Consider the following 24,089-nt stretch of genomic DNA (forward strand, 5'->3'; position numbering starts at 1 on the left):
GAGTTGTCTAAAACTCAGATTATTTACTCTTTTTTGACAACTTAGGCCAAATTAAGTTCTGACTTGATTCATAGGCTTAAAATAGCTCATATAAAGATTGTCTTTGAAAAAATTGCAAAAAAGTTCTCATTTCAAGCCTAAAGTTAATAATCGTAATTATTAACTTTCTGCTCTAAATTGACCAAGGTTCATACCATTGACTCATTGCATATGTACAAACAAATTTTGTAAAGGCCCAAGAGATTTGGATCACTAAACTGGTAAAAAACTGGGTAAAAACTAAAGTTTGTACTGACTTTTTGAATCTTGAGTATAAATTGGGAAAAATTTTATCCAAACTTGTTGAAATTTGATTCATAGGCTTATGTTGATGTGATAAACATGGGTACATGCTTAGTTGACCAAAAATTTGCAAAAATTTATCAAAAGTAAATAATCACAATTATTTACATCTGCCCACTTTTTCAACTTTTTGACCAAGTCAGCATCATACAACTAGTTTTACCATGTTGTAATAAGCCCACGAACAAAAATTTTGGTAAGAATTGGATCACTGGATTGAAAATTGTGACTAAAATTGCAAAATTAGTCTGCGGACAGACAATTGATGACCATTTGACCAAAAATTGTCCAAACTTGATGAAACTTGGATAGTGACCTTAACTAAAGGTGCTTAACAGATCTGTGTCAAAGTTGGGGCAAAAACTTGCAAAAATATAGCTGGAGTGAATAATCGTGATTATTTACATCTGCTTCAAAACTTGATGATTTTGCATATTTGAGTAAACCACAAGGTCAAGCACATACAAATAGACCTCACAAATCAATTTTGGTGAAATGTGGATTCTCAAAGTGAGACTTAAGCCAGATTCTCGAAATCAGAGTCTGCAAACACCAAACAGTTGATAAACTTGATCAGATTTTGTCCAAACTTGTTGAAACTTATCCAGGGACTTTAACAACTTGTATACTTGCCAAACTAATCAAAAAAGTATAAAAATTTGACAAAAGTCACTACAAGAGGCTATTCATATTAGCGACGCTCACACAGCGACGCTCAAAAAAACAATTCCCCGCGTCGCTATGAGCGTCGCAAATTTCTTTGTAAATTTGCGACACTCATAGTGACGCCGGCTGGGCAAAAAAATAACCGAGCGCGCCCAAAAACTCAGATCTCAGATCTGAGTTTTTCGGCGCCCTCAAGCAAGGAGCAGGTAACGCTCTCCCTCTCTCTCTCTCTCTCTCTCTCTCTCTCTCTCTCTCTCTCTCTCTCTCTCTTTTTCTTCTCCACACACACACACACACACACACACACGAGGAGAGGAAGGAGAGCCAGGTATGCTCCTTCCCTCTCCTCATTCTCATGTTCCCTTCCCCTCTTTCTCTCTCCCTCTCTCTCTCTCTCACACACACACATACACACACACATAGTGTTTTTGAGAGAGAGAGAGAGAGAGAGAGAGAGAGAGAGTACAAACAAAAATAAAAACGCACACACACATACATAAACAAAGAATGCACACACACATTGAGAGAGAAAAAGAGAGAGAGAGCATGCATAAACAAAAAACGCACGCATTGAGAGAGGAAAAGAGAGAGAGAACATGCATAAACAAAAAACGCACACATTGAGAGAGGAAAAGAGAGAGAAAACATGCATACGATCCAAAAAAACGCACACACATTGAGAGAGAAAGAGAGAGAAACTAATTTAACGTCGTAGGAAACTAATTAAAATTAAAAGACCTAAAGATCTAGCCGACGAGGAGTTGAACTCAAGACCTATTATTCAAGAGGGAAATGGCATAATCAATCTATCATACTTGGCATGGGTGATAGAAAGGTTATACCATTTATCTCTTTTTATTGGCACACACATCCACACACGCGCACACACACAAGAAGAAGAGAGTTATAACGTCGTAGGAAACTATCTTAAAAGACGTTAAAGATTAGGTTATATGTAGACTTACATTAAATTAGATTTAGGTTTATTTTTAACTAGATTTACGTTTATTTACGCTAGATTTAGATTTACGTTATATTAGATTAGATTTAGGTCTCCATAGACTGCGATGCCTGCATGAAGCGGGTGAAGAAAGCCCTCAATGGAATATAGGGTATTGCTGCCTTCACTCATGGTGGGCTCCGTCGATCCAAAAGTACTGGTGAAATGTCTTCAGAAGATAGGGAAGAAGGTGGATCTTCAGGGCGGCAAGAGTCACTACATCCCCGACACAATGACCATCTAGACAACCTCTAGTCATTCAACCGCAACTTCAAAGTTAGTAACAAGAGCAAGAACGGTCTAAAGGGCCAATTGCTGTCGTCAGATGTGGATGGAGATGAGGCACCGTCACCGCCGGAAGTTAACTCTCACATCTTTAGTGATGAGAATGCCAACTCTTGCCGAGTTATGTGAAAAATTATGTGTTAAATCAGTTTTAAGGTTCTTATAATCCCTGTTAGTTTAGTTCTTTGTTTTTAATATAACATAATTTACGTTAGATTTAGATTTATGTTATATTAGATTAGACTTAGGTTTATTTAGGTTTACCCACACACACACACACACACAAGAAGAAGAGAGTTTTAACGTCGTAGGAAACTATCCCAAAAGACGTTAAAGATTAGGTTAGATGTAGACTTACGTTAAATTAGATTTAGGTTTATTTTTAGTTAGATTTACGTTTATTTAGATTTACGCTTATTTACGTTAGATCGAGTCCACGCAAGAATTACTTACGGTTTAGGGTTTAGAGTTAGACGAACAGTGAAAAGATCTACTGTGAAAAGATGTTAAGATGCTGTGAAGTGCTACAGCTAGAGAAGAGGCAAAGGGGTTTTGTCCACTACATGCAGTATCATGTAGACGTGGGTGTGTAGATTTCTTGTACCCACAAATATAGGTATTGACCAATAAAGACGATATTATAACCCGGTGGTTCTGATCTCCGTGCACCTCTAGACCGAGGTGTGCGGGGATTGGACATGACTAGAGAATGTGAGGTAAAGAGAGAGAGAGAGAGAGAGAGAGAGAGACAGAGAGAGAAAGAGAGAGAGAGAGATAAGACGAAGAATGCCAATAGAATATTAAATTTGTTGTCCAGGTTATAAGTTTTTTATCCTCATTATGAGTAGCGACGAGGATGTGGGACCGTCCAACCGAAACACCTATCTCTCAACGAGGGTCTTATGTCCTTGTAATCAATGCAAGCATGCTGTGCGACGGACAAGACGTGTTTCTTTGCAGCACGTTCGCGAATTTGGCGAGTTCGATCCATCTATTATAGATCGAGTTGTTGCCAATTATAACTCGTCGGACTCTGACGCTGACCAACAAGCAGCAATCTTGCAACCCAATAGACGTGTTCGCAGGCGCTTTGGTCAAGCAGCATATGTGAGGCCACAAGATGTAGCCTCTGACAGCTCGGGGGATGATCATGCAGAGCACATTCCCAACGAGGCAATGTTTGAGCCCGAGATTGATGAAATGATCGAGACGATCATGGATTCAGAAAGGCTTATCTATGATGATATGAAAAGTGAAGCCGATACGCCATTGTATAATGGAGCACGTATGTCTAGATTGAAAGCACTCCTGGTTCTTCTCAACATGCAGGCAAAGTTTGGATGGAGTGACACTAGCGTCACAGCGCTTTTCAGGTGATCTATTACAATTAGTTTACTTTAATAAAACTCTAAATGTATAATGATCTGATAGATTTTTACACGACTGTATCATATTTTTATGTTGTGTAGATTGTTGAAAGAGCACATACTACCAGCTGACAATGTGATGCCAGATTCCTGAGATGAAGCAAGAAAGATTTTGCAAAACTTGGGGATGGATTACAATTCTATCCACGCTTGTCCTAATGACTGCATTCTTTTCAGAGGGGAATACATAGACATGGAGAAGTGTCCGAAATGTGATTCCGAAAGATATCGAGTAGATCTCCACGGGACAAAAATTCCACAAAAGGTTTTGCGACATTTCCCTCTGCTTCCTCGCATCAAGCATTTCTTCAAATGTAAGTCCATGGCCGCCCTAGCATCATGGCATGAGGAGAATAAATCTTCGGATGGTGTGCTACGAATTCCTGCAGATTGCGTAGCGTGGAAACATATAGATGGAACATTGTCGGATTTTGCCAAGGAAGCTCGAAATTTGCGCTTAGGTCTGGCTATGGATGGCGTAAATCCATTTGGTCAAAGATCAACATCTTACAGTGTATGGCCCGTCGTCATCGTCAACTACAACATTCCCCCGTGTTTGACTACGAAGAAGGGGCACCTATGGCTAAGCTTGATTGTGCCAGGGCGATATAAAGTGGGGAATATGGATGTGTATCTTTGTCCACTATTGGAAGAGATACAACAATTGTGGATTGGCATAGAGGTGGTGGATATGAGCCGACACACAGCACGACGGAATGCTTTGATCAGAGGCATTCTAATGTGGACCATGCATGACTATCCCGGGCTAACAGAATGCTCCGGTGATCTATTGACACTCCTCACTCAGACACTGTAAATCTTTTTTTTTCCCATAGTTGATCTATTATCAAACAAGCGGATACAGAGCATGTGTCACATGTGGACCTAGACTGAATGCACGTAGGGCACCCTCACTGAAGAAGCAAATCTACGAAGGTCATCAAGCGTATCTTCTAGAGAATCATGTGTTACGCGACGGCTTTTTGGGAAGAGAGCCACCAAGGATGTCTGCACAAGCATGGTTAGAGCAGAAGGAGATGTGCGATGACGGATTGCCTCCAGGGATGAAGAGACTATCTCTATGGTACGAGTTACCATACTGGCCCCGACTCATGATCAATCACTTGCTCGATCCAATGCACATATTCAAGAATGTGGGTAATCTACTATGGGACCATCTGACCGGCAAGAAAGATACTTTGGGAGCCAGAGTTGACCTTAGAAATGTGGATCGTATGGAGCAATATTGGCCAGAGTTATGCGAGGATCGTACGGCTGCTGCAGCACCACTCTCATCCATAGAAGATATGCTAAAATGGATGAATGACATGATGAACAACATGCAAAAAGCACCTATGAGGGGACCAGGACAAGGGATACCTCCACAGGGACAACCATTTAGGCCACAAAAATGGTCTGCAATCGAGGGTAAATGGACCAACCGTGAGACCCATGAGTGCTACTTCATACCAAAGTATGATGGGAAAATGTTCAGTACGTGCCCATGAGGCCACAAGGACAACCCATGTACAAATATCAGCCTAATATGGCCCAAGCTCAAAGACCACCAATGGGCATGAAAAGACCTCAACCTGTTTTGGGACAACAACCTCCATATCCAGGACATATTGCAGTTCCTGTAAAGTACATGCACTCTGAAGGAGTAATAGATGCACAAGCATTAGTGCCTGTTACACCCTATGCAGAGCCTAGTCCATCTACAATGATGGTAGAAGGAGATTGATATAATCCACATCCACACCAATGGAAGAAACCGTGACTTATGCTCCACCAGAGCTCGCACCAATGTATTATGTAGTTAATCAAGGTGTCAGACCTCCCATGGGAAGACCCATGATGAAGCCAAGAACAGGAAACTGTCATAACTGTGGTGCTGATGACCATTGGAATAATGAATGCCCATAGCCTGACAAAAACCTCAAACCAATTGAATCCTATTGCATACAATGTCGCAAAAAAGGAGGACACTTTCCAAAAGATTGTCCTAAAAATCCTTTGAACAAGGGTAAAACGATAGTAAACGTAGTCCAGGTGATACCTAGTAGCTCATTAGAGAGTGAACCGATTGTTCCAATCAAGGTAATCACTAGAGCCCAGGCAAAGAAAAAGAAACACAACTCCTTTGATGATTCGAAAAATACAAAAGTTTCTTCTCAAAGAATCAAAAGGAGCAGAAGCAAAAGATATGAGATGAGAAAACAAAAACAACGGGTTGAAATCAAGGAGAAAGCAAAAAAGCTACTCCAGGATAAGTTGAAAGAAACTGGCGGTGAATTCAAGGAAACAACCGTGAAATCTGGAGGATCCATTCTGGTTGATAAAAATTTTGAGCCTATTAATGCCGCCTTGGAAGCCTACCAAGCAAGACTTAAAGCAGGCCAAAACATGGAAAACAAATGGAAAAATTATCCATCTCCAGACATGGAAGCAGCTAAGCTGGAAGCTTATCAAAAATTTGTAAGAATCTTCCAAGAAATGCTAGAAAAACAAAAACCCAAGCTTGAAAGTATTGCAAAACCTGAAGAGCTTGTAGTAAAAGAAACAAAAGTAAAATCCGATATGGTGGCAAAACCCCACCTTGAAACAAACGAACCAGAACCTATAGTGCTAGACAGCGAAGGTGTCTTAAAACGGAATTCCATTCGTAGAGGAAGACTGGCCGGGACACTTATGGAAAAAAGTGGGAGAGATCAATGATGGGAGCCTAACTCTGAAGTCGAAACCTATAGAAGAAGTCTGGTTGGATAACCTACCTTCTGATATGAACATGGATGTACAATCCTTGTACGGGGATTGCGGATAGAAAGCTTCAAGAATGTCAAAACCATTGACATTAAAAACATTACCTTCTTACTTGGGAGATAACAAAGATGAATCCATCGTATGCAAGACCACTCAAGTAAAAAGAGTTGAACAGACCCTAGAAGTAGACAACATTCATTCAATCATGTCTACACCCATCCAATGCACTCTTACCTTGGGAGAACTGTTAAAACTCAGACCATAGTTATGGAATGATTTACAGAAAACCCTAGAGAAGGTGGGGATAACGGGGTTAATCTCGAAGAATTTGGGAAAAATGAAAAATGAAATGGAAAACAAAGAGATTCGATCAGTTCCTATGAACAAAGTCGGAGAATATTATGAAGGGGAAGAAGGAAACACCACCCTCCCAGTGAAATATAATGACATTGAAACCATGGCAATACTGGATAATGAAGCGGGCATAGCCATAGCCACTAAAGTAGTATGGGAATCCTGGGGACAGTCATCCATTAGACAAACTCGAATGAAATTGCAATTGGCTGACATACACATTGAGAGACCACTAGGGCTGCTTGAAAATTTGATAGTCAATTCCTGTGGAATTGAATATCAACACAATTTTTCCATAGTAGACTTTGAGAAAAAACTCAACTATGAAATCATATTGGGAAGACCTTTCATGCGACAGGTACAGCTTATCCAAGATTGGGGAAACAACTATCTGTACTTGAAGCAAGTGGGATCTATAACAAGAGTAAATCTAAAAGATCACACTTAGAGATGTCTTGAAAACACCCATCCAAGAGTTTGATTCAGTCTCTTAGGCTGAAACTAAACTTCCATCTTGGTTAAACAAAGACACTCCTATTTGGATGTGTGGAGCTTCAAAAAATGGAAGCTTAAGACGAGAAGAATGTAACCTAGAAAGGGACTGCACAGACGAGCCTACGTATCTGAACCCTTTCTAGAGCACTTGTTTGAGCCATTCGAGTGGACTCAAATTTTAGTAGCAATGGATGTATTGAATACGTCTATGCCTACTCAATTTTGCAATGAGGATGGCTACAGGTCTTTTCAGACCTTTATTACGATGCAACTGATGAGATAGATGAACACTCAGCTACCTCAGAAGATTCGAGGTCAGAAAAAGAGCATACGAGAGCTAATCTACTCTTAACAGGAGGGGAGGAAAAGTTTTTTAACTTTTCAAACCAAAAATCAACAAGACAAAAATGGTATAGAAGAAAAAGAGACACACGAATTGTGAAAACGGGACCTATGCCATCAGTCTCCAGTAAAACACAATTCCTGATACAGATAGATGATAATGATTGCGTCAAGGACAAAATAACTAGCATATATCCTTCAAACAAAAACTCAAAAATGTCTCAAACATCGAGAAAAACAAGGAAGGGTACTCAAGAAAAATCACAGGATAAGAAACCACTCATGACCAGAGTCGAGCGGAAAAAGAAATATCAAGAGTTGAAAATCTCTAAAGGAGATATACACAACCGAAATGGAAACCACGGAAGGAGGATGGTAAGGATGTAATGCATGTTCCATCCCATTACAAAAAGTATACTCTCCAAGATCGGAAAATCATAGTTGAACAACCTGTTAGGGAACTACGGAACAGGGTGAGTCTTACGAAGGACCTGAAAACTCTAAAAGGATAGACCTGGCTAAACCAGGAGAAGAGCCTAAACCTGCTTACATTGCAAATGACCTAATAGAAGAAGAAGAAAAGCTTTTCCTGAGCTTGTTAAAGGAATATCGAGATATCTTCACTTGGTCTTACAAAGTCTCAAGGGTGTTGATCCAGAAATCTGTCAACATACCATACCCATGAGAGATGATGCGAAACCAAGTAGACAGAGACCATACACGTATAATGAAACATTTGCCAAGAAGATAAAAGAAGAGATTGAAAAACTAAAGGAAGTCGAATTCATGTACGAAATTGAACACACCAATTGAGTGTCTCCAATTGTGGTAGTACCCAGAAAGAATGGAAAATTATGAGTGTGTGTTAATTTCAAAAAGGAGAATGCAGCTACCATTAGAGACAACTTTCCTCTTCCGATAAATGAGCATGTTTTAGAACGAGTTTCAGGAAAAGAATCTTACAGCTTCTTAGACGGCTTTTCGGGATACAATCAACTTTTGGTTGACCCGAAAGGTCAGCATAAAACTGCATTTGCAACAGAATGGGATATATTTGCCTATCGGGTTATGCCATTTGGGTTAACTAATGCTCCAGCCATGTTTCAAAGGTTGATGAGCCATGCTTTGAAAGAATATCTTAGGAAATTATTAGAAGTATATGTGGATGCTCTATGCGTACATTCATCAATTTGTGCTGATCATTTTGAACACCTCAAAAAGGTATTTGAAAAATGTAGGGTTATAGGATTTTCTTAAATCCTAAAAAGTGCACATTCATGGGTAGGCAAGGAAAATTTCTTGGGCATATAGTATCTAAAAATGGCATAGCTACTGATATTGAGAAGATTCATGTCATTGCAGATTTTCCTAGACCAACAATAGTCAAGGGGGTACAGGCCTTCATGGGGCATTGTGGATATTACCAACAGTTCATCTACATGTGCGCTATAACTGCAAAACCCATGTATAGCTTGATTGGCACTTTGAATGGACCGAGGCATGTGAAGAATCGATCCTTCATGAAGCTTAAGCAAGCTCTCACCTCAACTCCAATATTGAAAGCACCAGATTGGGATAATGTCATAATTATCAATATTTAATTCTCTTAAATGATTTTCTCATGTTAAACTGATCATTTAATATGGGGAAGTGCCAGGGGAGAAAAAGCTAGAATATTGGTTAAACTAGTAGACCGGCCTCAGTAGGGATCCAAAGGAGGGAAAATAGGGATCCAAAGGAGGGGCCATCTGCAAAATATCTATGTGCAACAATGGGCTCAAAATACCCTAAGGTTCAGCCCATTAAGACTTCCAAAACGCTAAGGTTCAGCCCATTAAGACTTCCAAAACGCTAAGGTTCCAAAAATTCAAAGGTTGTGTCCAAAGGTCAAACATTAGGGAAATTGGATTATTTGAGTGTGTCCCAAAAAGTCTTTGTCAAGCCCTACATAGGAGGGGGCAAGCCCAAGAATTAGGGGATGAGAGAGAAACACTCACACACACTCACAAGCTTCATTTGTACACAAGGGAAAAAAGGGACACATGTCAGCTCCCTAGGCCAGATGCCCACAAGGTGTACTCAAATCCTATTGGATGGCCATGGAGGTGGACCAATGAGAATTATGCTCGAGTAAATTTAGTTTAATTAATTTTAAAATGCTTAATAAAATAACCAATAAGAATTAAGCTCTCTAGAAGACTATTGGACAGTCCCCCAAGGGGACCAATGAGCATTTAGCAGCCCAATGGCTTACCTGATTCCTATTGGCCAGGAGGCAAAGGGGTCTAATGAGAGTTTAGTTGCATTTATTAATTACCTAAAGCTCTCACAAAAGAGGAAAGGGGACACATGTCAGAAGGCTATCACTTATGCTACTTAATTTCCATTGGCTAGGCCTGGGGAGGTCCAATAGGACTGTACCATGAGCATTTAGCAAGGGGGGTCGACAGAGAGAGAGAGAGAGAGAGAGAGAGAGAGAGAGAGAGAGAGAGAGAGAGAGAGGGTGATTTTTGCAAGGAATTATCACACACACACTCACACAATATCATGTGTGAAGCAAAGAAGACTCTCTCTCCTTCTCAAGCTTTAATGGGAAGCTTACCACCTACTCCAAGCTTGTGAGAAGGGATGCCTACACCAACAACTCTTGGCTTTGTGATGAAAATCCAACCAAGAGCCAAGCTTCAATGCATGCTCATCTCCTCTACCATGCTAATTACTAAGCTAAGCTATGCTAATATGAGTGATTATGTGAGGAGATGTACATCTTTCTTGTAAGAATACTCCTTCTTCCTCTCAATCTACTCTCATACCCCGCTAGCTCTCAGCATCTTCAAAGGTGTGTGAGGTCTTGGGTCTGAGACCGTGAGGGAATTGATGTTGTGTTTGATAAGTGTTTTGCTTAGTGCATGAAGTTTCCATCTTCATTTCACTAGCTAGTATTGAAGGAACACAAAGAATTGTATTGTAAATTGTCTCTCTTGATGGGAGAAACCATAATACAAAGCCTTTTGGAGGGGGAACCGGATCCATGCAAATCCGGTCCTCAACTGTTGTCAATTGCTTAATTTCTCTCTCTTTTGAACTATTGTTCATGCTATCTAACTAGGTGTTATGCTTTTTGTTGCTCTCTCCACCCAAGCACTCTTGTTATTCTCATTAGGAAGCTATTCTAATGAAATGCTCACTATGTTCATGCTATTTTCCACTACACAAAAGTTACTAGACCATTAAATGTTACATTGGTATCAGAGCACAAGGTTTCTATTTTCTTGCTCAAGAAGGGAGGTCCTCAAGCTAGATGTAAATGGTTGGTACTATTAATTGCATGTGAGTAAGTAGAATAGGGATTTTTCAGCCTTGCAGTGCGCCTGCCTTTGTGCAGTTAACGGGGAATCACCGTCAAGAGCTATGGTCTTAATAGTGGAGTCCTACGGGGCTTGCCTACGGCTTAACCACTATTGAGGTATTAGAAGCTTGACAGGAGCTGGTGCTATTTTGGTGTTGAAGGACCCTCTCTTCTATTCCTTGCAATTAATGGTATTCGAGCCACGGGTACAATAGCTTGAGTGCTTTTTCTAAAGGGGCAAAGAGGAGTAGCACCTAGGGCTTGAAAAACCAAAGTATACCTGAAAATTTTACACCTAAAAGTTGTTAGAATGACTGACAATAGTAAAGAGAGTGAAATTAATGTTGATAACTTTGATTTTGCTAATGAGCAAGCTACTAATGATGCCCCGATGCTTGTTAACTATCTTGTTTCTAGGCTTCAACAAGCCATGGGCAATCCATCCCTCCAAAGTGAAGTGCAACGGCAGCTTCGTGCTCGTGGGATTCTCCAAGTTCCCCACCATGACGAGAGAGCACCTAGGAAGCCTCCTTGCGAGACTTCCAAAGGAGGTCTCTCTCCGATTTGGGAAGAAGAAGAGGATCCCTATGGAGGGCTCAGAAATTTGCTCCTTGATGACGCATCTCAAAGGAGAACTCAAGAGCCTCCACCAAAGGAACAAGAAATACTTGAGTCTCACGCCACCTCAGCAGAGATGGCTCCACAAAGATGGCGGGCTAAACGCTCTCCATCGCCTCCAAAATGGAGAAGACCATCGCATACTTCTCCAAACCATACTTCAAAGAGGGATGATGAAAAGCAAGACAAGAAAAGGGCGAGAAAGAGGACACCCTCTTCTCCATCTTCTTCATCCTCTTCCTCTTATGAAAGTGATGGTGAAGACAACGAAGATCAAGGCAAGAAAGAGGTCACCCTCTTCTCCATCTTCCTCAAATTCTTCATCTTCTGAAGAAAGTGATGGTGCAACCTTTGAACCATCAAAAAGAAGAGGCCATACGAAATGGTCTGCCGCGTGGAAGAGGTCATCCAAGCTCAAGAAGTTCAAAGAGGGAGGGAAGAGCATCTCTTCCTTACCTACGATGGCACTTTTGGTGCTATGGACAAAGTCTTGGCCTTTATCCAACAATTCGATGCGGCGTTTGGAGATGAGGGCTTCACGGAGTCCTCTAAGCTATGACATGTAGCTATGCACTTTCAAAAGTCCACCAGGCAATGATGGTCTAGCCTATGGGCCAACGGTGAAGCTCCACGAACATGGAAAGCTTCAAGAGCTTCCATTATGAATCAGTTTTTGGCCACCGATGCCAAACACAAAGTACTCACCAAATGGCGAAGCTTAAAGCTCTCTCCTTACAAATCCATTCACAAATATGTAAACACGTTTTGGGACCTACAACTCAAAGCCACTGTCTTCAAAAAGTTGGATTTTGGAGAGCAAAAGCAACAATTTTGTGCGGGCTTAACTGAAGAAATGGTGGAGTATGTCAACTCCCAAAGGCCACGTACCATATCGGCGGTTATACACCGTACTATGGTGGACTCTCGAATCAATTTCCAAATGGGGGCTAAAAGAAATTCTAAGCCCACGGAAAACAAGGGTTCCAATGAGCCTACGGAGAAGGACAATGTGCAAAAGTCTCCTAAGGGAAACTCCAACAAAGCTAAAGAGAAGGGAGTTTATAAAGGCAAAAATAAACTCTCTCCTGAAGAGCTTGAGCATTATCGCAAGGATAACCATTGTTTCAAGTGTGGCGAGCAAGGGCATGCGTACCACGCTTGTCCCCAAAAGAACACCCGCCATGAACCTCCTAGAGCTACCTTGGTCGAAATCCAAGAGGAGGAAATTCACCACAAAGGATCTCCTCTATGCCATGCTTGGGGAAAGGTAAGAGAACATGATGCTTTTATTCTCTTTGACCCTGGTTCTACTCACAATTTTATATCTATAGAGTTGGCCACGAAGCTAGGCATACAAGCCTATGAGATGGGAGATGTCCTACCCGCAGACGGTGCTTTCAAGGGGCAAGAAGCTTCAGTCACTCCCTTAATCGGGAAATTGAGGCTCTGTGTCCAAATCTATGTGGACAAAAAGGAATCTTTATCTCTCCTCTCAAGCATGAGGATGTAATCCTAGGGGCACCATGGTTTGATCGCATGGCTGCCAATGTTAAATTCCCTAAAAGGAGAACCTCCGTTAAGTTCAGGGAAAAAGATATGTATATAGATGCTAAGGAAATGGATAACACTATACCCATTGTACATACACAAGCTTTCAACAAGTCAATAAAGAGCTCTATTTCCGTGTACATGATTTTTGTTAAAGATTCTCAAAATGAACCTAATGTTTTAGCAAAAGAAAATATACATAATCATAAGGAATTAGAGTTATCCAATTTTCTCAAGGGGTTTCAATTGAACTTCTTCCAGGAAGTTCACCGCCTAACAAACCTCCTTATAGAGTTTCTCAATCTCAACAAGAGGAGATTATGTGGCAAGTGCATGAGTTAGTTGAAAATGGCATGGTTAGGCCTAGCTCATCTCCATTTTGTTCTCCTGTGCTACTAGTGCAAAAGAAAGACGGCACATATCATATGTGTGTCGACTATAGAGCACTAAATAGAATCACTATCAAAAATAGGTTTCCCGTTCCACGGATAGAAGACCTATTTGATAAGCTACAAGGGTCCACCTACTTCAATAGGATTGACCTAAAAAGTGGCTATCATCAAATAAGGATAGTTGATCAAGATATTGTAAAGACTGCATTTCACACTATGTTTGGTCTTTACGAATACATTGTCATGCCTTTTGGCTTGACCAATTTACCAGCCACATTTAACCGCTTGATGGAGAATCTATTCAGGCCTCACCAAACCTTTACTAGAGTGTTCTTTGATGATATCATCATCTACTCTAATTCATTAGACAAACACAAGCAACACCTCCAAGTAATATTTCAAATTCTAAGAGAGAATAAACTTTATGTTAATCGAAAGAAAAGTGAAATTTTCTTGCAAGAGATTTAGTATTTAGGTCACATTATCTCTCAAGATGGCATCCAAATGGATCCATCAAAGTTAGACGTAATAAAAGGATGGCCTAACCAAGGAATCTTCATGAGTTAAGAAGCTTTATAGGTATGTGCGCATACTATAGACGCTTCATAGAAAAGTTCTCACTAATAGAAGGACCATTACATGACCTAACAAAGAAAAATGTTAGGTACACATGGTCTACCAAGGAGAACAATGCTTTTGAAAAGCTTAAAGAAAAGCTTATCTCTCAACCTGTGCTTACAGTACAGGATCTCTCAAAGCCATTTGAGGTTCAATGTGATGCTTGTGGTGATTGCCTTGGAGCTGTTTTGCTTCAAGAAGGGCACGAAAATTAATAATAAATAGCAGGAAAAACGGAAGACACGATGGTGATCAAAAAGACAAGGCGGACAAGCACAAAAATTTTCAATGAAATCAGAAGATGGAAGCGAGAAGCCTAAATTAGGCGGCCATGCTTACTTTTGCAAAATTCTTGCAGAATGAGCTACAGAAATTTGATCAAGGAAATTTTTGAGTCTAACATAGATTTCACGGCCTAGTAGGACTAATGGGAAAATCTGGGGAAATTGGGTTCAGAAAGTCCGGGTATAGATATCCAAAGTAGGCTAAAACCACTTCATTTCCACTTGCAGCCTTTGCAGAGAGAGATTTCGTCCTCTTTCACGCGACTTTTCCAGAGCCCACAGTTCACCATTTTCAGCGCCGTCTCACACGAGACATGAGGGGTAAGTTCTTACTCAACAATGATCCATTTTGTACGGCCGGCAGCTAGTTTAAAGCCCTAGAAAAAACCCTAGAAACCGAGCAGTGCACGAAGACCTACGAGCTAAAACTGAACATAGCGACCTACCAGCTCGACCAAATCAGAAGGGATTTGAACCATAGCATGCCCTAACACAATAGAACCTTTCTATATCATCAGTTGACCATTCGAATGGGGTCGAGGGGGTCCCCAGTAGAAAAGTTAGGTTTTTGGCAAATGCCTGAATTCCAACCTGACTCCACAGATGGCTTACTTATGAAGTCTATATACAATGTATATGATTGGTCTGGTGAAATTGATCAAGCAAAGCCCTCGAACAGCAGAAAACGGCTCAAAGTTACAAAGCATTAAATTCGACATACCAGGTCAACCGACTCCAAATGAGCCAGAATTGGACAGGTTGCTTCACGACTATGTTGCGGACAAGTCCAAGGCCTCAAAGTTGACCGACCAACCCAACAGGCAGAGTAGTAAAAACAAATTGGTGATTTCATAGTCGACAAAGCACAAAGTGATGCCGGCATGACCAAACTTGACCAAACTCAATTTAGGACTTGTATTAGGTGTATGGAATATGTCTAGGTCAAAATTTGTGAGTTTTGCAAAGAAATTGTCGTTGTTGTAAATAATTGCAATTATTTACTTTTGCATCAGTTTTGCTTGGAAATTTTCACCTCACCTCACCTATCATGTGTACACATCTATTACATGCCAAAAATCAAGTATGAGCCAAAATGACCACCCATTACTTGTAAAATTGTCAAAAAACGCACAGAAGTCTTTGCAAGCCAAATTCTTGGTTATGGACCACATTTCTTGATCCAAAACACCTTATATCTCATATACAGGGTCTATACAATGCCTAGAACCAATTTGTACCAAAAAATGTCAATTTTGAAAGAAAAGTTAATAATCGTGATTATTTACTTTCTGGTCAAAATTGAGAAATTTTGATATTTTGCCATCATACATCCAAAGTACATGACGTGTTGAGCCCACTAGCCAATTTTGAATCAATTTGGAGCTCAAAATCTCAAATTTCCTTTATATCTACTGTTTCAGAGACCTAAAGCCAAAATCTGGTACCATTTTCACCCTATGCATCTAAATGAGCCCACATTTCACTCAGAGCATGTATTTGGTATATACTTCAAGCCTATAAAGGAAAGTTTGCAAAAAGTTGAAAATTTTCCTCAGCTGTAAATAATCGCGATATTTACTTTGGTTGCAAATATTTGTTTTGACCACACAGTTTTGTTCCTTGCATGTTTTTATGCATCTTCGCTTCTTCAAAAATTGATTTGAAGTAAATTGGACCAAATTGTCAACATTTCAGCCTAAAGGATATTTCAGAGAAAATTTTAAGAAATTTGCTAATTTTGCACTCTATTCATTAAACAGGAGCCATGCAAGCAGCGAAGAGGGCCAAGAAGAAGCTCAACCAAAAAGAGAAACTACAAGAACTATCCGCTTATCAACTAGACCTCGAGTCAATCAAAGCAGCAAAGGCATCATACCTCTCCAGAGAATAGTTAGAAGAGCACCACACTACAGTCTAAACTAGAAGGTTCAAAAGTGAAGAGGTGCATCAGGTGGAGTTGCAACTCCTACCCAAAGAAGTCTATGATGTAGCCACAAAGCCAAAGACAAAAGAGGCTAACCACAGGCTGGGACTCAGGGATTTCTATGAACAAGAGCCTTATGGGGTGGATTTTCAGAAATCTTACGAGCTTCTATCCATAATTAAAGAAGATGAAACTGTACAGATATCTGACACCCAAGGGAACCAGTCAAAGTAGTGATCACTAAAGAGATAGTGGCAGAGGCACTCCGACTGCCCACAGAAGGAATGACCATGAGAGCAAGGGACATGAAGACAGCCAGAACATTTACCAAAGAGACTGCTGTGGCTACATTTGCCGACCTCATTCACAAACAAGTGGAAGAGCCAGCCTGCTTGTACCACCAGTACTTTCATTTTCTGGCAAAAAGGCCACCAAGGTACACTACGCCAAATCACGTCGTGGCCACCACATTCACTCAAGTTCTCAAGTCAACAACAAGACAACCAGTAGACCACGTGCAGTATGTCTTGACAACTTTGAAGGGCACCAAGAAGGAAGGAAAAATCACTTACTTGGGTGCGCCAGAGGTCTTGACTAGAATAGCATACCACGCCATTGGCATGGCCGACAACCTACCGCCTAATCTTGATCAGAATACTTGGATATTGGCAGCATAATCCTCTCCAAGAGCTACAAGGTCAGGAAAGAGATCATATAAATCTGATGAAGAGTCAGCTGACAGCTCATCGGAAAGGCACAGCAGTGAGAGCTCTGACAACAAAGAAAAGAGAGCTCAGAGAGAATAAATGAAAAGAAAAGTTATGGCCGCAGACCAAGAAGAACCAGCTCAAAAACAAGAGCACTTTGAAAGAGAGAAACAGACCTAACAGCGCAGTAGACAAGCACAAGGGAAGGACCCAAAAAATGGGTGCCTATTGGACTCAAAGGCCCAAGAACGAAGCATCACACAAGAAAAAATACGGATGATCCGACAAAGCGTTTAGAAAGAATGTACCAAGAAGCTAAAGCTCTAAAGCTGAAGGAGGTAGAAGAAGCTACTAAGAAAGCCAAAGAGGCGAAAGACCAAAGACAAGCCGAGGAGATGGCTAGAGAAGAAACACAGCAAGAATATGGATCTCCCCGACCAACCTCACTGCCTAACAAACAATAGGAACACCCCATGCCAAGCCCACCACCATCACTTGAGAAAGAGAAATATTATGAGTCCACCAAACAAACAGAATCCGCACAAGAAGCTGACCAGCACGAGAGACAAAAAGAGAAAGAAGCCGAGCTTGAACAAAGAGAAGTCCGCAAAAGATACTCAAAATCCATAAGAGAAAAAGGCAAGTGAATATGCACAAGAGTTTGATAAAGAAGCAGATGCGGAAAAAGAGTCTACGACTGCACATGAGAAAGAACCCGAGCCAGAGAAGGAAGAAAAGCCGGCACCAGAGCAGACAACAAGGTCTGAGCCATCACAATCTACTTCCACTCAGCCAAAAACTACCAAGGCATCAAAGCCTCAGGATGACCAAGAAGAAGACCGACCCTCTACCTCAACACAAGAACAACCAGCAGCTATGATGCAGTAGAAAGATACACCTGAGGCTGCAGGCACATCTCAGCTGCCAAGACAGGAGGAGTAGTAGTCAAACGACGAGGTAATAATAAAGTAAATGAATATACACGGCGGATGCAGGAAATGACGGAGAGACTCCGTTCAGCAGCACTAAACCGTAGCACGAAGGCCAAAGAACTTGAGATGATGATCGACGCTCTCCAAGGAGAGTTAGAAGACAGGATGACTGTCATCACCGATCTTCAAAGGCAGGTGTAAGAGATGAAGGTAGAAGTTGAACAGCATCAGTTAGCCAGAGATAGGCAACAAAAACAAATAAAGGAATTAGGTGAGTTACTCACCAAATTAATTGATGCCTGCAAAGCAAAAGAAGAGTAGCTGATAGAAGTTACGAATGAAATTCTTACGACATCTCTGTCAGCTCAAAAAATTCAGGTGCAATTAGATGTTGCCAATGCTTCTCTGCAATACTCTGAACAGTGGATCAATGATCAGGCAATTTTCTTACGGCAAATAAGAGAAAATCCAGCCGTGGCCTTGATCAAAGGAATTGACAAAGTGTACAAGGCACTAGAGAAAAAAAACAAAGACCTTGAATTAGAATTAAAGCTAGAACAATCACAGCGCTGTCGTGCTGTGACATGTACATAGTGGGAACTCATGCTACAAGAGATATCTTGTAACTTTTTAGATACATGATTATATTTCCTATAATGTACATATGCATAAAAATAAGCTTTCTATCTCATCTTATTATTTATCTCAAGGGTAATGTATTCTTACTTTACCATCAAAAAATACTATGGGAAAAGTGTCAATAGCTCCGCCTCTTTAACTTGGGGCAAAAAGCATTGATTCTTTATTTCTACTATTTCATTATCATCTCACACCCTAGCTAGATCCTATATCTAGGGTAAACTCCAATATATATATATTCTATGTATTTTTTATACTTTTCTTATATTTCTTTTTAAATAGCTACTAGGAGAGAATCAAATCCTAGTGGGACACTAGGTGGCATGATTTCAAAGATACACTTATTTTAATGCATTATTGCAAGCATGGTTACAAAACTTTGTCAACGAGAAATGTCATGCTTTCATATGGCATGAGGTGTCCTTGGGAATTAAATGAAAGTCAAAGCTAAGGAGACCACATGAAGACTTTTGCTGCCATAAATGGACCCTATTTTGATGAATTTTTTACACAAGGTTCCAATCCGAATTGGAGAATGATTTTAAAATGAAAATCATAGCTAATGAGCTGAAGTTTCTGCCCATATTTTTATTTTTTTATTTGGAGCTACGGTTGAGGAGATATGATCAAAATACTGGACCCCAGTCTGCCCACATCATGCAGGGACAGCTCATTTCCAACTTTTCCAATTCCTGTTCACACTAGCTCCTCTCTTCTTGTGTAAACCCTTGTGGGTTCCCTTCACCTATAAAAGGGGACCTCTTCTTCCTTGGAAGGAAGGCAAGCATTCAAGCCATTGATGAGAGGAATTCTTGAGGGAGTGAGTAGTAATGCCTAATTGTACTTAGCCCCATTAACATAAGCCCAAGCCTACACTTTCTCCTAGAGGAAAACTAGCCATTCTTGTACGCCATCCTTGGAGGATCAACTCTAATCAAAGAAGGTGTTGTACTTGGCGTATCAATCAAAGTGGAATTATCCACTCTTCTTCTCTCTCCCATCAATAATGGTGCCGAAGGGTTTCAAGTAAGATGTGTTCTACATTGATGTTTTCTTGATTTCTTGTTGTTTTCATTTTCATCTCTAATCCAACATATATATATGTATCTAATCTCATCTCCTTAACCAAACCTATTTCTCTCATTCTTAGTAATTCATCCTCTCTAGGTTCTCTTTGCTACAGGTACATCTCTCCCCGCAGTATCCTTATTGCCTACGGGCAAGAATAGGGCTTGGGAGGGAAACTTCTCGTCTCTTCACTTCTCTCATATCTACATTTCTCACATACTATCCTAGATGAATAACCCACATGATGATCATTTCTATCGCTTTCACTCTGTACAATCTATTAGAATTAACGTATGGATTAGCGGTAAAATACACTTTCAACAACGTATAGTGTTTCTCTTTGGCCCTGAAAGGCTCAATGAAATACTTCTATCACCGGATCCCATCATACTACCTCTCATAGACTATAATTTTTCTTTTGATGTAAGCGTAGTTATCTTGCTATGAACCAAGAGGATTTGTACACACAATTAATCCCAATCACTAGACAAAATATATATATTATGGTAAGCACAAAACTACAATTCCAAAGAACAATTCGTAGTCTATTTGGTCAGCCAAGATTGAATGCCATTAACTCATCCATTAACCCTTTCATATTACCCATGATACGCTATGACCATAGCCTTGATGTTTTCATCTTCGTATTGTTTTGACATTCTCTTTTGCGTTCTTCCTTTGTGTGTGTGAATGCAAGAGAGAAAGAGTGAGTCTTCTTTGGTTGAACTTCTTTCCAAACCCTAGTCTTCATGGCATCTATGGTTTAACTCCTTCATATAGTTTTTGTTGAGTTCTCTCACAAACTCTCACAGCCATAAGCCCGGTGCTTTCCCGGCAAGACCGCTAATTTCTCGACATATTTTTGGTGAACCCGACGCGAATCTGCTAGGGTGAGAGTTTGTGGGTAACCATGGGTGATCATGTTGAGCAACAGGGTATGCATTTTGACCCAGCAACAATGCAAATGTTTCAAGCATTTGCAATGTTCATGCAACAACAACATGCTACTGAAAGAAGGGAGATTTCAGCAACGAAGGCCATACAAGCGGTCGTCAACAGAATGGATCAGTTCAATGGCAAAGATGTAACCAAGTACTTACGCGAGTATGTGAAGGAGATGGAGCTGCATCGCGTGTCAGAAGGTGAGATGATTCAAAGCTTTGAGCTAGTTGTTGCTCCAGAAATTAGGGAGCATGTTAGGGCAATTAAAGATGGGCATGGGAGAAATTGGGAAGAACTCAAAGTAGCTTTCAAGGAGGAATATTTCATGGAGGACTCTGAGAGAGTGACCAAAAGGACATTCTTAGAATGGGTAGTCAAGCCAAAGCAAGGACTATCAATAACAGAGCTACTTAGGGAATTTGAGCGGCGCTATGCACAACTCACTAGGACAGAAAGGGCCACACTAGATGCAGAGAAGACAGATCTTTTCTTACAAGCTGCAGGTAAAGAGTTTCAAGAAAATTTGGAGCTTCTTCTTGAAGATAAAGATGCTGAGCAAGGACTAAAGACCGACTGGAATGAGGTTGAAGGTGCTGTCTCACTGCTTGCCAAACGACAAAGAAGAAGGGACAAGATGGTAGTAAACACTACAAGTCCTTCCACCTCAACTTCTGACAAAATGGTAAAGCCTACTTTTATCGCTCCTAAGTTTGATGAGTCCATGCTAGATGATCTTGTGAAGGGAATGCGTGACTTGAAGGTGAAGTTTTCAAAGCTTGAAGAAAAAGGCCAACCATCAGGGCCACTTCTTAGGCAAAGACAACAGCCCAAAGAAGGGTTTGTTAATAGATATATTTGGTGTGATAGTACAGACCATGTAAGAAGGGATTGTGATGATTTTAGTGATGCTTTGTCAAAAGATGTTGTCTTTTTTAAGGATGGTAAAATCCACTTAAGAGAGACAGGTCTACCCTTGAGAACTAACTTTGGGAAGGGGGGAATGCAAACCTTAGTTGAAGATATGGCAACCAAGCATGCCACCTCTTCAGTTGAGGCAGCTACTTATGGAGTAAAAATTGAACATTTTTGTGATGAAGAAGTGAGTGACCATCATGGTCATATTTGGCCAAATGTCATGCAATTAGCTAAAAAGGGAAAGCTTACAAAAGAGATTCTACATGAAGCAGGTGATTGCATACGTCTAGAAACAGGATGGAATGATCCAGTGGACTCATTGTCAGTGCATGCCTACATTACAAAATGCCAACAAAATGAGGCAATTGTAGAAGAGAAGCGCAGACGTGAGAATGTTGATGAAGGACCATCAAAAAGAGCTTCTAGAAGTGGGGGAAGAAGCGACTCAATGCCTTCTCAAACACCCTCAACACAAGGAGCATCTCCACCTGAAGTACTCATGGAGGAGTCTACAACAGGAAAGAAGAAAGAGCCAACGAAAGGTAAGACAAAAGGCCCAACTTATAAACTACAATCTGATATTGAGGTTGCTACAGATTTAAAGAAAGTCTTGGAGGAAAGGATCTTGAATAGCAAGATTGAGTTTACTCTGGGAGAAGTTCTTGGCATTGCAAACCGTGAATTCCATGAGGAGATCATTGACATCATCAAGAGGAAGAGGCAAACCCTTGCTGAAGTTTCTCGTCCACAGGTTGAAGAGGAAACCTCAAAGACACAAGGGATGCAACTGCAAAATAAGGAGAATGATGGAGCTGTGGTAGGATGCTACCAATCTAGTGGGAGAGTGAAGCAAGTGTATTTCTCAAATGATGATGAAGAAGTTGAAGATATTCCCAGGAGTTACTATTCACGAAGTCATTGGGCAAGGGCTACTACAGAAACTTTGGTCAAGGTAGGTGATCTTGAAGAGCCATTTGTTGCCTTGATTGACCATGGTTCAGAAATAAACATAATGTCAAAGAGTCTCTACAACAAGTGCAAATGGCCAATGGACACAGATCATGGTTGGATGGTAAAAGTGGCAAACAATTCATCCGGTGAATTCTATGCAGCATGTCCAGGTGTGAAGGAGACAATAGGTGATGTAAAGATTGACCAAAACTTCTTTGTACAGGATACATCTTTGTACAGGATACATCTTCATATCATCTCATCCTTGGACAAACCTACATTGCGGGAGTTCGAATGGAAACAAAGGTAATGGACGATGGTTCAGCATATGCTAGGATACGTAGCAAAGATGGTAAACGTGCTGTCCAATTCCTCACAGTTTGTGTAAACCATGAAAGAAATCATGACAACCTCAGAGAACATCCTCTACCAAAGGTGAGCAAAGAGTTTCATGATCATAGAGAAATGATGGGTTTTGGCCAAGTACCATTGTAAAGCGGGATTGCAGTGGTACAAAAAGAAAAAGGGTCTCGCCTGATCCAAAAATAGGTGAAGCATTTTCAACGAGCTCCTTGGTAACAAAGAATGGATCAGTATGTTTTACAAAACTTGAAGATTTGAAGAGATGTGAGAAGCAATATGTGCATAATGTACAAATAGGCATGAAAAAGAGTGGGTTGCTAGAGCCTACTGAAAATGTTTTGGGTTTGTGTGAACAAGTTTCTTTTGTAGATACTATGGGTGGGCTTGATGCTATAATGAGGTCTAGTTTGCATCTTGAAAATGAAGTTGTGGAAGTTTGCTCTATGGAAATGTATCAAGTAATAGAAGCCTTTAAAGAAAGCCAAACAGTAGGCCAAGAAGTCCATGTTGAAACTAAATACAAGAGTGTAGCAAAGAAGGTGAAACCAGTAGCTTCACCCTTACCACCCAACAACAGGGAAAAGATTGAATAGGCTTCTTTACAACCAAGTTTGCGGAATCCTAAAAAGATCGGGCATACCTTCACAAAGGAGTCTTTCCAAGAGTTGCAGATTGGTTGCGAGGAGTTTCTAACACAGGAGGAGACAAAGTGCTTCAAAGAAATGCTTTCAAAGCATGGTAAGGCTTTTGCATTTGAGCCACATGAGATAGGATGTGTTGATCCTTATATTGTACCTCCTATGGTAATTTTCACAATACCTCATGTGCCTTGGAATCTGCGGCCTATTCCGGTTCCAAAGGCTCATTTGCCAAAGTTAGTAGAGCTACTGAATGAGAAAATCAAAATGGGAATCTTGGAGCCTTCTTGTGCTCCATACTCAAACAGGTGGTTCACAGTTCCAAAGAAGAATGGTTCTCTACGCTTCATCCAAGATATGCAACCATTGAACAAGGTGACAATTAGAAATGTAGGTACAGGTCCAATTGTGGATGAATTTGCAGAGGCGTTTGCAGGGAGAGCAATCTACTCAATGGGGAATCTCTACTCAGGGTATGATCAATTTCAGCTTGCAATCGAAAGCAGACACTTGACAACCATGAGGAA

Source organism: Adiantum capillus-veneris, chromosome 5 (genome assembly GCF_014529385.1).
Source record: "Adiantum capillus-veneris isolate H3 chromosome 5, ASM1452938v2, whole genome shotgun sequence".
Lineage (NCBI taxonomy): Eukaryota > Viridiplantae > Streptophyta > Polypodiopsida > Polypodiales > Pteridaceae > Adiantum > Adiantum capillus-veneris.